We start from the raw sequence: 15,633 nt of genomic DNA on the forward strand, positions 1-15,633 counted from the left end.
TGATTGCAATTAGCAAGAACATTTACATTTATTAAGAACTCGTGTATGTTTCCATCACAAAAAAAAAGAAAGTTGGAATCTGAAGAACTTTTAATAAGATTTGTAATGAACAGTTTCAAACAGAAGTGTCTTATAAACACAGCAAAACAAATCCAAAATAAAGAAATCAAGTATTAAGGGGGAGCAAATCACAAATTTCAGGTTGGAGAATCACTGTGTGAGGCTCTATAATCACTACCTCAGATACTCTGATATTGTAAAGAGTCCTTCAAGATAGTGTCAAGTCATAGTTTTCCGCCGTGTCTAACAACCTACTTTCAGTAAAGCTTAATTAGCTGGAAAAAAATACACAAGTAATGTAAGGAAAACTAGAGAAGACTGGTTAGAATAAATGTTATTTTCTTGGGATTATTTGGTCAGAAATATCTCAGAAGATTCTGAGTTGTCACTTCAACACAAAGTAAGTGGTAAAAATAAATATTTACTATAAATATACAATTACAGAAGAATCTCTCTCTCTCTCTTTTTTTTTTTTTTTTAATAACATTTGAAATCTTCATGGTTTAGGAGAAAAGCTTGAAAATATGACCCAGAAAAAGCTCCAGAATGCAAAGGAAAAGAAATAAACATATTTAAAAAAAAAAAAATCTCATGATTTTTGGAGTCTGACTCATTATTTTGCATGTTTGGGATTAGACATTTTGAAAGTTAAAAATCCTAAAAAAAGAATTTCCTTTGCAAGAAATGTACTTGACGCTTGACAGATACATCACTACTGCTAGTGGCTGATATGTGGACCATAATTTGACAAAGTGAATGGGAGACAGATTGCAGCTCTGTATTGAAAAGCTGCTGTTGAGAAACTTGTTATTCATGGGCCATGGATTATTTTTCAGCCTGTTGTGGAGAAAGATGATAGAGATACCGATTCTAGAAAAGTTGGCCTGAGTGAGTGGTATATTCAGGTGCCTAATGCATCCTAATGTGGAGCTGGAGATGTCAGTACCAGAATGATTAAACATATGATGACAAAAAATACAGATTTGGCTTTGTATTTATATGAAATATTACTGATGATTGCCTTATGAAAGACTCAAGTTCCTAGGAGTCTGTAGGAGTTTACAACTGTACCATTTGCTTTGCACAGCACTTCAAGTTATTTTCAGTACTTAATGATGCAGGCCCTGAGAGGTTGTAAAATTTTTGCTGCTACTTACAGAGCTGATTTAATCATCGAGATGGTAAAAATATCTGAGATTCGTGGCAGGTATCTGTACAGTTTGTAAAAATTAAAAAGCTACATATATTAATCTCTTAAGTGTTCTTTGTTTTGTAGGGGACATACATGTATTTACCAGGAGCTTTAGGATAATGCATTTGTGGAGAATGGAACTGAAAACGTTAATACTATTGTAAGGTTTTTTCCTCTGTGGACTGAGAAAGCAAGGCCCTTTCCAGGGTAAGTCAATGGTATACCAAACACGACCACTTTAGCTCATGTAGGTGCATTTTCTAGAAAAATAAATAAATAAATAAATAAATAAAAACAACAGATTAAAGAACACAAATCTGATTGTAGAAGCTCAAAATGAAAGAATATTTGTTAAGGGCACTGAGTGTTTTTACAGCCATCAACATTCAAGTGTCTCCAAAACAATCTTGAAAGAGGTTCCTACGTTAGTGTATTAGCAGAGTGTCATTGCTTTTCTTATATAAATAGGAACAAATGCCTTGAGAAACACGATCTGTATCTGCTGATAGTAAAAAAGTTGTTATTCTTTTAAATGCTGTCTGCTGGAGTGAAACTACGTAGTATGAATTTTCTCCATGCAGTGGAGAACTCACATAGATTCCTTGCCAAAGAGTTGTTGTGGATACAAGAAGCTGATGTAGCAGACTGGACAAGTGTTTCAAAGGAACCTGGGAGATCAACAACAGACCAATTTATCAGAAACACTTCTGAGTTGAAAGTATCAGGAGGTAGAAACTTGGGGGAAAACAGTGGAAGGGGAGGTGAGGTATCATACACATCCTCAGATGAGGCTTTAATGCCTGTAGGAAGAGAGTGGTGACCTGGCAGGCCCTTGTGCTGAACCAGTCCAGCCATGCACATGTTACCGAGGACTGTTAGAAGGGAGAGGAGCAAGTCAGTATGTCCAAGATGATAGGTCATCTTCTTGTCTGCCCTAATGTCTCATCCAGCTACTCAGTGTAGTATATTGCCATCAGTAGGTATAAATAATGTTATCAGCCAAAAAGAGATTAAATTATCTTACTTTAAAAGAGAATCTGGCCCAACATCTTTTTGTTTTAAACATCGATACCCAGTTTTATTTGCAATTTGCAGACGAGGTGTCTGATCATCTATTAAGATAAGATACCTTGATTTTCCTAGGAAGAAGAAGATGCGAGACTGTGATGATAGCATATTATACATAGGCACCACAACACCCTTAACACCCTTTTCATAAGGTTGGCTCTTCTCTAAAGAAAAGTTTTCACCTACATATTTCAGAACACCTGGATTGTAAAATCATCTTTCTTCTTGTTTTGTGGGCTGTACTTTGGGAACCAGGAGGTCCAGATAAGCTAAAAGGGGAGATGTGAGATTTTGCCAAGGAAGACTCTCCTGCTGAAATTTTTGCTTTGCTTTCTGACACACAGGACTATTTACCTTTCAGAACAAAGCTCAATGCTCATCAATTTCTAGAGAGTAGTTAATTAAATAATAATAGGATGAAGAGTCTATCCCTTTTGTGTGGATGTCCTGTTTCATGTCCTTAAACTGAGTATGACACTTGGATCTGGGAAGATGCAAAAGATAATGATATTAAGATTACAGAATATTTAAAACAAAGTAATTAATCTGGCCTTTTCATCAGCATGAACTCAAATCCTTTAAGAAATTGATTCATTTAAAATGTTGTTGACATTCTGGGTATGCCCTCATAAGCGAGCATAAATCAGTGTATTTAAACAGAAACATGTACAATATGGTACCAAATCTTTATGGCAGTGATATATGTTTCAGAGTATTTAAACAATTTGCAATGCTACCTAATGGTCTGTCAAATCAAGTATTGTCAAACACATAATGAAAGAGGCAGCTATTTTATTATTTTATCCACTGCTCCTGTCTTGTTTAATTCATCTGTGGTGAAAATGACCAGCCCTGTATTATCACACTTGCATGGAAATACATGGTTCTCATCTCCATAAGGAAGTAAAGATCACTTCTAAATAGTTAAGGAAAGTCCCTGACTTCCCTCTGTTACAAAGTAAAGAGAAAGCCTAAGTATTGTGATGTCTTCTCATTCCAAACAAATGGTACATAGCCAATTTAACAGATAGAGGAATAGATACGTGGGCTGAACCTGAACTATGTTTTGCATCTTACAAAGGGTTCTTAGCACACTCATCTGCCATTGCCTACAGTAGGAATTAAGCACACAACACCTCACAGAATTTAGATCTTAAATAACCATGCAAGAAATATAAAAATGTAAAATTCACCTTGCATATTTGCAGCTTCGATCCATTCCCATATGCTTCGAAGACACTGCCAGCTGGTTCAATTCAAGTTACCAAATTTAATGTGGCCTTGCAGGCATACAAACAGTAGGCCAATCCTGAAAGAAAATATTTCACCTTAGAATCAGATTCTTTCTCATGGTCAGAGAAACAAAGGGAAACATGACGTTCCTTTTTCTCCCTTCCTATATAACCCACCATATCAAGTGATTTTTATATGAGATACACTGTCCACATGATATTCAAGAAGGCTCAAAAATACATCACAGTATGCTAGTTCTCAATTGAAAGATATACCCAAGTGTTAAGGTTGCAAATTTTCCACTCTTCCACTTATCTTTTTAAATCAATCATGAAACATCTCGAAGCATAAGAGATCAGGAATTTTTGGTTTCATGCTATTTTTATCTGAAGTGTACTGGAGGACTGTTCTGGGGTTTCAGAAATTCAGATTTTTTTCAAAGGAAAATTGTATTTTCAAAAAATTATTTTGCAAATAAAAAAGTGTGTCTAAAAGTATTTATTTTTTTTTTTTTCACCCCCAAAACAAAGATCCATAGAAGTTATCTAGATGTTACTTAGGGAAAGCATCATATAGATTGGAAATGTCTTGAGAACAGATCTGTACAAACGTTTGATACCATTATAAGTACCTGTCTGTATTTGCAAATATTTAAAATGCGTGCATATTATCATCTGAATATGTCAGCTGACTGGTCAGCAGAAAAGAAAGATAGAACAGAGGTCTGGTCACCAGCATACAGATGGGACAACATGAGGACTAGTCTGATCACCAGATTTTCCATAGCATTGAAAAGGGAATTCTCAAGACAGAATGCAAGCAAATGATTAATCATTTTTCAGTTCAGACCAATGATGTTATCTTTTTTCTTTTTGATAAAACTCCCAAATAGAGATGAAGTTCCACTGCATGAGCTCTTGTGGCATGAAGAGATCTTTACAGACTTACTTAAAACCTCTTTTTTTTTTTTTTTTTTTTTTTTTTTTTTTTTTTCCTATGCCCTGCTTTCTCATTTGCTAGAGAATGGTTTTCTTCCTCCTTTGTGTTTACAATGTCTGTGGAGCAACACCTTGGATGTTCTGTAAAGCTCAAAGTGTGGAGGGTCTTGAAACAGGAGACTCCCACCCAATTGTACAAAAAGTAGGCTACATACTTTCTTTTATGTGCTTTTTGTTTTGCCCAGAATTAGAGATGCTAAGAGAGAGAGATCCAGGATCTTTTCTTAATGATTACATATAAACATAGGAAGGAGTTCACAGAGTAAAAATTTAATTTTGGGGCCTAGAAACTTACCCTTTTTTGGTTGGCTTTTGGCTTTTGGTCATTTTATTTTTGTACTAAAGAAAGTAAAAAGCAAAATATCTTGTTTGAGTTTAACCTAGTACCCTAGGGACTTAAGGTTAGCATCAGAAAAGTGCCACACAAGGGGGCACAGTTGGCATTTGAAGTGCAGAAGGCCAGGACTGAGGCATAGTAAGACTGTGTGGGGAGTTTCCATTAGAGCTTCCTGTTGTAGCAAAGGAATCCAGTTCCATTTGCATTTGATACACTGATACAGATACATCATCCACATGTACCAGCCATCAGTTTTTAAGGGGTGTGATAAATTGTTGGGACTGCTGGCTTAAGAACAAAATTCCTTTCTTTGCTGAGATTTCTACATTTTCATGCTGGATCTCCAGGAACTTCAGACCACCTTTCTTCTAACTACATGTTTTGTTTTGCTTTGTTTTGTTTTTCTCAATGGAGCTGTCACCCTCAACTGTAATAAAAACCTATCATCCTTTTCTGGTCTTTCTAGTTTGACAGTTTCATGTCACAGCTTTGTTCCACAATAAAAATAAAAAATCTGTAGGTGTTAAAGAAGTCCTTGGAAAACTGTAAGTGATAGAGTCAGCATTTACAGAACATATCACAACAGGTCTGACTGACCTTGGCAGCAATAGGAGATCACCATTTCTCATGGATGAGCTATTCCTGAATGTCTGTCTTTTATGCTGTATAAGGCAAAAATACATTTTCTGGATCAAGGATACTACCTTCTGCTTTTCTTGTTCTTTATCAGAAATTATAGGGACATGTTCTATTTAAGGAAAATCTACATTTCCATTAATATCTGAATTCCTGTGTCTTGTTCTATTGTGTCTTAAGATAATAATACACAGTGGCTGTTATTTTAAAGGCTTACACTATTTTCTTGTTGATTTGTTTGAGGATTTTCTATGTTTTGCTTTTTGTTTTACTGCAGCCATGCTTCAAAGATTAATGTTTGTAGATGTTCTCCAAATCATCTGCCTTTATGTTGGTTATCAGGGCGTAATCAACACTGTTTTCTTACTGGAATGTCCCTTGGTCTGTTTTTAGCAGGTTACAGTGGAAGGGAATGAATAGTCAGTCTTGATTGTTCATCTTTAAAAACTGCTGCTTCAGTAGCATGTGTAAGTACAGCAGTCGAACATGCGCGTTAATCAGATGCTATGAAGCATGTGGAGGGGAAGCCCCAAGCCACATTTGAAACTATCAAGTTTCTGACTAGTTGTTGAATGCATGTAGATTTATAAGAGCCCCATGGAGACAGTTGCCTTACTACATAATGCCTTAGCTATGATTAAATAGAAACAAAGGATAACTAGAAATAGAAAAGAACAAGGAGAAACTCAGAGTAGTTCACAGCTGTAAAACACACAAAAAAATACCCATCCTCCTAAGATACCCTTCCCCCTCCCCAAAGCGGAATTTTCCTTCTTTGAAGTTATCTTGAGAAGACACAATTTGCAATTTGCCGAAGAGGTCAGCAGTCCCAATCTATTGTACTGGAGGGTAAGGAGGTGGTTTCAAAACTGAGAGCCCCTCGGGAAGAATGGTCTGCAAGTGTCTTACTGTCTTTTGAATAAAGTGTGACCTCCACTGGTCACTGTTGTATTCAGGAAAAGGGGAAAAGGTCCATGGAAGAAGGTCCAATGTTTTGTCACACAAAATCGTAGTTCAGTGTCAACTCCAACGTTCCTTTTTAGTCCACTGGAGAAATATGTAATGAGTATTTACTTATGTGTAGCTAGTACTTCATCAAGGGGGACAGAGAGCTGAAGCATGTATTTACACTTGATGAGAGTCGTGCATGTTCTACATCTGCCTGCCTGTCTCTCATTAGCATGGGATTTGTCAATTATGTGTAAAAAGAAATGTTAGCCAGTTGCAGAGGCTAACAATTTTACCCTTTTGGTTTATTTTTCTCAATTTTACGTTTCTACAAGCTTAAAAAAATGAAATTATATTTAAATATCAGTCTGGGGCAGAGGGAGATGCAAACTGAGAGAACCTAAAAGTAGAAAGTGCCAGTAAAAAGAAACGTACTGTCAGGAAGAGGTTTAAGGAATCTGAGCACAACTTATTTGTGCTACAATGCCTGGTGACACTGAGGAAAGGGTGGGGAGGCACAATATTTCTGGATTTTCATGTCTGTGTGGGTTTAAGTCAGACCCTTAACCTTATTTGAATATAGCATTTTTGTAGTTTAATATATTTCATACAGAATATATAAAGAAGATTTAATAACTGTCTCTTAGCTGTGGTTTATCTCTACCTCAGAGAAAGCCAAAATGAGTTTCTGTGAAATGGCTGAAAAAGCATACACGGTAAGTCTTCTATCACATTATTTCCAGTCTTGCTGATTTGTAAAAGATCTTTCAGAAAGATTCTGTCTTTCTATGTAAAATGTTGAAGTTTGATTCTGTGCCCAAAATTTATAAAAGGATCTGCAAATAACCAGTGAAAGTTTAGCTTTTAAAACTCCCAAGACTGCTTGCAGTCACATGGAATTTGTGTTAATGTTTAACCCAAGGCTTTCCCTCAAAAAAGGAAAATAATATTCTAGCATATTGCATATTTCTGGGAATAATAGCAATAAATATTTTGAAATAACAGATCAAATCCCTAGGCTTCTGTACCTTTTTATTTTTCTCTTTCAGATGTGTGTCACACATAAAGGGCAAAGTTTGTGAATGCACTTTTAGAGCACTAAGGCCACAAAATGAGCAATACTCCTGTAATTAGTCAGCTCACCTAAGTGTCCCAGGATAAGACCTTTTGAAGTATCATAGCAGAAATATAAATTGAATATTTAATATTCTGTTGTCAACTATTGAAAACTGAAATATTTCTGCAGTATTTCACATTCTCTGGATAGCTTTGCATCAGACTGAGGTGTTCTCGGTGAGTGGGATCACACAGAGGCAGTTAGCTATTTTCCTTCTGACCCAAAGCAGGCTAGCCAACTGGCATGACTTAAAATAACAAAACTGCTGTTTCAGGTTGGGCCTGTAGGCATGTGTTTGCTTGGCTTCCCAAGCCTTTTGCCTGTCATAGATGCTAAGGCATCTCTTAGCTTTGATTCTGCTGCAAAAATTATTCAAATTTTAATACAAGCTATTTCCTAACTCTCAGACAAAACATTAATGCACAGTAAACTTGAGTGAACTGGCCATCAAAAGGTATAAACTACCACTATCAATAAAATTTATATCACTATTAATGTGATCCATGTTGCTGAAAGTTGGGCCACAGTGCGTGTGCAATACAGTGCCTCTTCCAGTGGCTTCCCAAAGTGCTCTCCATGCACACCCAAAAAGGTCAGGCAAATTCTCCCTTAACCTAATGGGAAGAAATCTGTGGAGATGCACAATTTATAACAAACAAATGGAGGGATATACTGCCTTAAATATTACCGGTGTTTGTAAGTCAGGAGTTAGTGTGGACACAGCATTCAGGTATATGGTATTATTACTAGTTCTTCTGTGGAAGCTCTGTCTGTGCCATCTGGTGTTTCCAATTCAGGAGTACCTCTGTATCTGTCTGTCTTTCCTGAACACTCAAAATCAAGTGTCCAGATCTTTCTTTCTTTCTTTCTTTCTTTCTTTCTTTCTTTCTTTCTTTCTTTCTTTCTTTCTTTCTTTCTTTCTTTCTTTCTTTCTTTCTTTCTTTCTTTCTTTCTTTCTTTCTTTCTTTCTTTCTTTCTTTCTTTCTTTCTTTCTTTCTTTCTTTCTTTCTTTCTTTCTTTCTTTCTTTCTTTCTTTCTTTCTTTCTTTCTTTCTTTCTTTCTTTCTTTCTTTCTTTCTTTCTTTCTTTCTTTCTCTTCCTTCCTTCCTTCCTTCCTTCCTTCCTTCCTTCCTTCCTTCCTTCCTTCCTTCCTTCCTTCCTTCCTTCCTTCCTTCCTTCCTTCCTTCCTTCCTTCTTTCCTTCCTTCCTTCCTTCCTTCTTTCCCTCTTTCCTTCCTTCCTTCCTTCCTTCCTTCCTTCCTTCCTTCCTTCCTTCCTTCCTTCCTTCCTTCCTTCCTTCCTTCCTTCCTTCCTTCCTTCCTTCCTTCCTTCCTTCCTTCCTTCCTTCCTTCCTTCCTTCCTTCCTTCCTTCCTTCCTTCCTTCCTTCCTCCCTCCCTTCCTCCCTTCCTCCCTTCCTCCCTTCCTCCCTTCCTCCCTTCCTCCCTCCCTCCCTTCCTCCCTTCCTCCCTTCCTTCCTTTTTTTTTTTTTTTTCTTCTTTTGTACAGTTTGATTCATTTGGGAGTTTTTGTTCCTAGCATAACAAAGGTGTAGTTTTGCAGTTAGCTTCAGTAAATTTAAATCTGTGCTGCTGCTGAAAATGGTGGTACTGCTCTCCTTCCCTCCCTCCTGCAGCTGCATCCTCCTGCTGCCTCTCTGGGGAGGGTGAGGATGCTTATGGCTGCATGGTCAGCTCTGTCAGGGAGCAGTTTGAAAATTAGTGCATGGCTCAGATCTCAGGTGGATTTGTTTGTTTGTTTTGTTTTGTTTTGATCTGGCTAACTCTCTGGCTGCATGAGAACTGGTGGTGAAACAAGAGAAGAGTGTTTACCTAGGTTTGAGGACTTAGGATGGCCTAAGCCAATAAAGAAACTGCACCTGGGAGTCCTCTTGATAAACTGAGAGGTGAAACAGGTTTTTGGTGTTAAGAAAGGTCAAACACCAGAAAATTCTGATGCATTTTTTTTAAAGACTTTCTGTGTAATATATTAAGGACTTGAAGCACAGCCATTATACAGGAAAAATGAGAGTGGATATTGAGTGAAAACAATGGTAACAGCCAGCCAAATTACACAGACCTAGGCAGTACGGCAGTACTTGTTAGTCACTGCCCTTCACTAAAACATTTTTGGAAGGGAGGATGTTGAAAATATACTTAAACGAACTAAAAAATATCAAAAAGGTATGTACAGTTTCTAAGCTTTCACTGGGATGAAAACTCATGGAAATGAATTTGCCATGTTCCTTTTTTCCTTTTTTTTTTTTTTTTTTTTTTTCTAAATTCCTTCCATCCCTCTTCCTGCAATTCCTACCTAGCCAGTAGGACCTATGAAACCTGTGGTACTAGAGGTGGAGTGATTCCACTGAATTATATCAGTGTGTGAGTTGGGAAGGGAGCAGGGGGACTGTGCAGAGAAGGGAGGGGGAATGGAGGAAACAGATGGATCCTAGATTATGCTGCAGCTGAGATTGAAATAAAATTTCACCTTAAAATGGGGTGGCTGATGCTTCTATGAAACTCTTGGGGATAATTCATCTGCCGCTTGATAAATTGGCAGGGTTTAGTTCCAGGTTCTATCCTCTATTCTCCTCCATGGTTTGTGTGTGTATACATGTGTGTGAGCTATCTGTGTGTAATTTTCAAGATGCCTGGCCCCTTTTTTCTCCTTGGCTAACTTCTGAAATAGAGCTGTCAGGATGATTCCAGTGTTTGGAGCCATATTCTTTCTGACAGAATATAACTCTTCTCCTCAGTTTTCCTTTTTTATGGCCTAAAGTCAATGGGAATATTCAATGCAACCTAAGGTCAGGTTCTTGAATTTTAACACAATTTCCCATGAGAACTAAAAGGATGAAAATTCCTTTAACACTGGGAATGAAAAGTGGATCTTTAGCTGCCCCAGTAACATAAGGAGTAAAGACTTGTTATATGGCTATGAAAAACAATTTGACAAGGGTTCAAATATAGGGGGATAGACTTCTTTTAATTTGTCCAGGAATTTAACACCAGTCACAGTTTTATCAGCACAAAAGGGTTAAGCTGTCATAGCAACTGGCCATACTAGCAATCCTGAACTTCACTAGGTCAGCTGCAAGAAGAATGTCAAAATAAACAATTTCACACGTGTATTGAAATATAACATACAGCCATATTAATCTATATGGCATGGAAGGATTTTAAACTAGCTCATTACAACGGACCATACTGGAATACAAGTACCAGTTTTTTGATGAGTCTTTTAAAATATAGAAAAAAAAAAAAAAAGGTCAGTTATAGGATGGACAGATATGGCTAGGTCCTTTCAAGCTGATACATGTTGTTATTCAGTGTTTTGAGAGACAAGGGTTGTAAACAATGGATGAAAAAGTCAGTGAACAATTTTGTAATCCTGAAAAGAAATGGTGATGCTTATTTAATTCCTTCAAGGGAAGAGATTTCATGTCTGTGTCCACCCCCACAGAGGGGAAATTCACAAGGAACTAATTTTTATCTAGGCAAAATTTCCTATATAGTAAGCGGAAATTTTAGATCTCTCTAATGTTTGCTGAACTCTGAAAAGTCTAAATTATCTTGTTCTTCTACATATATCTGGTCTCAGGAGTCTTGTTGTTTGCATTAGTGAAATGGGATGATGAGAATGGAGATGTTGCTATTTTCAAATTCTGAAGATGTAAGGTGCTATATAGATAGAAATCCTCTGTTTTATATAACTTTGGATGTACTAAAAATGTGTTGCATTTTATTGTTGATACAACTTTAAATGATGTTGATCAATGAAGAGTCTGAATACTAAATTTAGGGAAGTGTTTTACTATATGTGTTCCATTAAGAAAGGCAAAATATGCTTTATTCATGTAATATATTAAGCACTTTCACTTCCCCAAATGACAGCTGTCGAACTCTGTTACCATCCTCAGTAACAGCTGCAAAGTGTGACATTTTCCCATTTTTCTATATTTGAGGGGCTTACCTTCCAATAATAATCCTGTTTTATCAATGGGTTAGAAACAGATTTTCAGTGGAAACACTGGGTAAGAGTTATATTTTAACTGGAGTGTAGCATTGTAAGTAAGTTAAACCCCATAGGGTTTATCTTGCTATGGGGAAAAAAAGGCAAAGCTGTCAGGCCCATGGCAAGATGAACTAGGAAAAAATCCAGCTTTCTAAATGATGACAAGGCCAATTACATTTAGGAGTTTTATGGAAAATCTACTCTGCAGGACGATATTTATGGTATTGAAAGTGCCTCTGTAGATTTTGCCCCTACTTAATTTTTTTTTCAGTCTTTCCATAACAATATCAATTATTTCACGTTCTGTTTTCAGTCTGCTTCATGTACCCTTGTCTTGACTCTCCCTCCCTCTCCCCCTCCTCCACACCCCTTCTCTCTTTCTCATATCTTCTCAGAGCTGTTAGAAAAAAAATACTGCCTTTCTGTGTGCTATGTTCTTGAGCTTTAGCAATTTTCCATTTCACTTCTTTCTTGTAATACTTTTTCCATTTAATATTTGGGGAGAAAATCATTCAATTTGAAGGTGAGCCAGATACACCGTCACAATGTTTTGGGCCAAGTTAGTATTTTCAAGTATAAAGTTTACTTACAGCTTCCTGTGTTTTCCATTCAACTGTTATTAAAGAAGGAGGGAAAAAAAAGTCTTACCATCAGCAGCAGGTGTATTTTACAACTGTCACTGTTACTACTTCCTAGTCTAGTCTGCAGCAGCTTGGAAGCTCTGCAGGCTTGCTTACACAACATTGTTCTCATGACAGCACAGGTCATTTGTAGGAAGTCATTGGTTTGGAAGTGTCATGAGTATGTTTTGGGGGAAGATGTAATCTGAATGAGTCTTAAGAAAGGAAGTAAACTGAATTAGGTACTAAAAAAAAAAAAAAAAAAGCATAAGGAGAGCTTGGTGTTGTGTGGGCAGGTGGTAATCCAACCTGGTTAGGAAGTAGAATGCAAATGTTTTTAAGTAGAGTTCAGAGGGGTTGAGATCAAGACGCCTTCACCAACAAAGTGTATTCTGCCAGTAGAAGCTATTTTTCAGAATAAACGAAGACTAAAGAAAACAGTAGGGATTACTACTGTAATCCCTACTACAGTAACTACTGAAAACAGTAGTTTTACTACTGATTTTTGTGTATTAGTATAGAAAACATTTGCTTTTAATCCTTGACTGTCTTACATAATACTTCCTTGCAGTGTGTATAAAGAAGCTATATAAAAGTGGGCAAAAATGATGATACCACTCTCAAGATGCACAGAGCTGGCAAACACTAAGATACCGCAGCATTTAGGCACCATGGTGATAGATGCCTTAGAGATAAATACAAGGGAGACAAACAGAATGAGTCAATGCATTGCCCAATTTGAATAAAGATTTTCATAAAATAACTTGCAGTGTTGGAGAAAGAAAACAAATATTTGGTGTTTAGGTTGCTATGGTGTTGTGGTAGTGAAAAAAAAAAAAAAGGAAAACAATGAACAAATAGTCTAAACTACATCATGAGTTTACTAACTAGACCATGTCTTCTAAGTAACTAAGTGAATATGAAAAAATGTTTTAATTGTGTAGAGGTTAGATGTGATACAAACTAGTGTAATGACAGCTTTTCCTGTCCTCCTAGCTCATAAAGCAGATTTTAACTATTGATTTAAAGGAGCTCTGGAGAAGACTGTGTAGCAAATGCTGAAAGTGAATTCCTGTGTTTGATCCCATGAATAAACCTTACTTTTTTCTTACTGCTTTGGACCTGGTGATAGAAAAAGTAGATTATGTCAGACTCTGAAAGCGTTTTCTGCTTTTCGTTCCGGCTGGTGTGAGCATCTACCCTTCTTTTTTAATTCAAAAGCCTTCTTTTCTGATTCTTCACCAAAAGGATGGTGGATACTTTTCCCTACATGTTCTTCTAGGCTAAAGTCTGTTTTCAGCAGATCATTGAAACACATGTCTGAGTACATCCTTAAACATTTCATTGGGCATATGCCCAAAGGAGTACATAGGCACATTACAGAGCAGGAATCCCTCTAAATCCTTTTTAGAGTAGAGGCCTAAACGGGAATGAAAATTGTTTTAATTAGCCAATTATATCCTTCATTTACTGATGTTATCTCCTGTAGTTATGTAACCTCAAAGATTACAGAAAAATACTTTAGCCAAATTTTGTTCAATATAAATTTTTCAATAAGCACAATTTCCCTCAATATAACTTAGCTGCAAAGGTAACAATAAACTATAAGTGCTTGCTTCCATTCAGTCATATTTTGCCGGTAAATGAATTTGCAATACTGAAAAAGGTTTTAGGGAGAACGAAGTAAAAAGAAAATTGAGAACTTCATGATAACTTTTTGGAAGTTGCATCAGAATTTTGTGCCTTTGCTACAATATAATTATTTTTGAATTGGTAATCCTGACTGAAGAGGCAATGGCCTATTTTTTCTGTTAGACATGAAAGAATGAGCAAATCGACGAATGAAGTACCCCAAACACAATAGACTTCCATTTTGCAGTTTATAAAACATGTGGGTCTGATAATGCAGCTCAAGGAAGTCATACTCAGTTTTTATGGGTGAACAGCTTGAAAAGCAGAGTTCTGCATCATATTTTGGCAAGACTAGTTGCTTTATCTAATTTGTAGTCCATTTACTGGGGGTCAAGAGTAAGAAATTTAAGGATAACTTAAAACATCCACCCCTGTTATGAAGCTGCCTGAAACTCTTACAAGCTTCCATATGGAGGGATAGGGAAAACCCTGTGCAGCAATGATAGTTAAATTAGATATCAGAATTACACTAGACTTACTCAAATTAGGGCTCAATAGAATAGGTACCTGGATTTTTTTTCTACTTAACTTTTATTGAGAACTTGCTCAAGAATGGCAGATTTTGCCAATATTTTTCCTTGTGACTTTAAATAAAAGGAAATCTCCCAAATGTGCACCTATGTAGACATTTGGAATGTAGCAAATGTATTTTCTTTATGACTGAGAAATTTCAGCTGTGAGCAACTGTATAGAAAAAAAAAAAAAAGGCAGAAAAAAACACATCTTCTGAGGTAGATTAAATTGTATTACCAAAAGAATAAGGGTATGCATTTTATAATTTGTATGTGAAAAAAAAAATAAAAATATATAAAAAAGAATTGAAACTTTATTCTCCACTGCTTTCAAACGGCTTTGTAAAAATGAAATTGAAACGGAGTATAGGAACTGAAATGGATAACAAATATTTTGCTCTTCATTTTCAGCATGTACTCATCAATGCATGCTCCATGTAATGACCTCATCTATAATTTGGAAAGTCTTTATAAATGTAATTCAACAAAAACAATGGTCTCTCTAAGGAGAAATCCAGGATTGGTGTATTTTCTGTGTATGTATGCACATCCATGTCGGTAGACACCATCTAAGGAAGAGGAAAAGGTAGGGAAGAGTCCTGACAATCTTATTTGTAAAGTAGCTGTACCCATTCACTCACTGAATGATGTTGTACTATCTAAAACACTAATTGGATTGCACGATTGCATGACTCTCCAGAGTATTGCATCTCAGCAATAAAATCCCCACAGAGTCATTTATCATGTCAAAGGGTAAGTGATATTTTTTAGGGTATTCATCTGGATAGATGAAAAACAAACACTGCAGTTTGTTTTTTTTACAGATTTTGTTTTTTTTAATTTACAGATATAGAGACATGACCTCTGAATGAGTGATCTGCAAGATTATGCACTGAATGTGCTTCAAATGGCAACATAGAAGATATTTCAGTATATAAATATTAGATGTCTCTTTTTAAGCTTGAGATACTTATAGTTCCAGCCAGTCCTCTACCACCTCTGGATGTGTCCATAATGCAATATCACAATGGAAGTCAAAAACCATGGAATAAGGGAGTCCATGAAGGAATAAGGGAGTGGATTTTGCTATGAAGAAGGTATTATTGTTTTATTAGTCCATAGCAATCTGTTTCAGGCACGCCAGTCTGTCTTTGCTAATGCTGTAGGGATCTCTGTTTAGCACATTGGGTGAAGTCCAATAAAAATATCT

Source organism: Netta rufina (assembly GCF_964035555.1).
Source record: "Netta rufina genome assembly, chromosome: 2".
Lineage (NCBI taxonomy): Eukaryota > Metazoa > Chordata > Aves > Anseriformes > Anatidae > Netta > Netta rufina.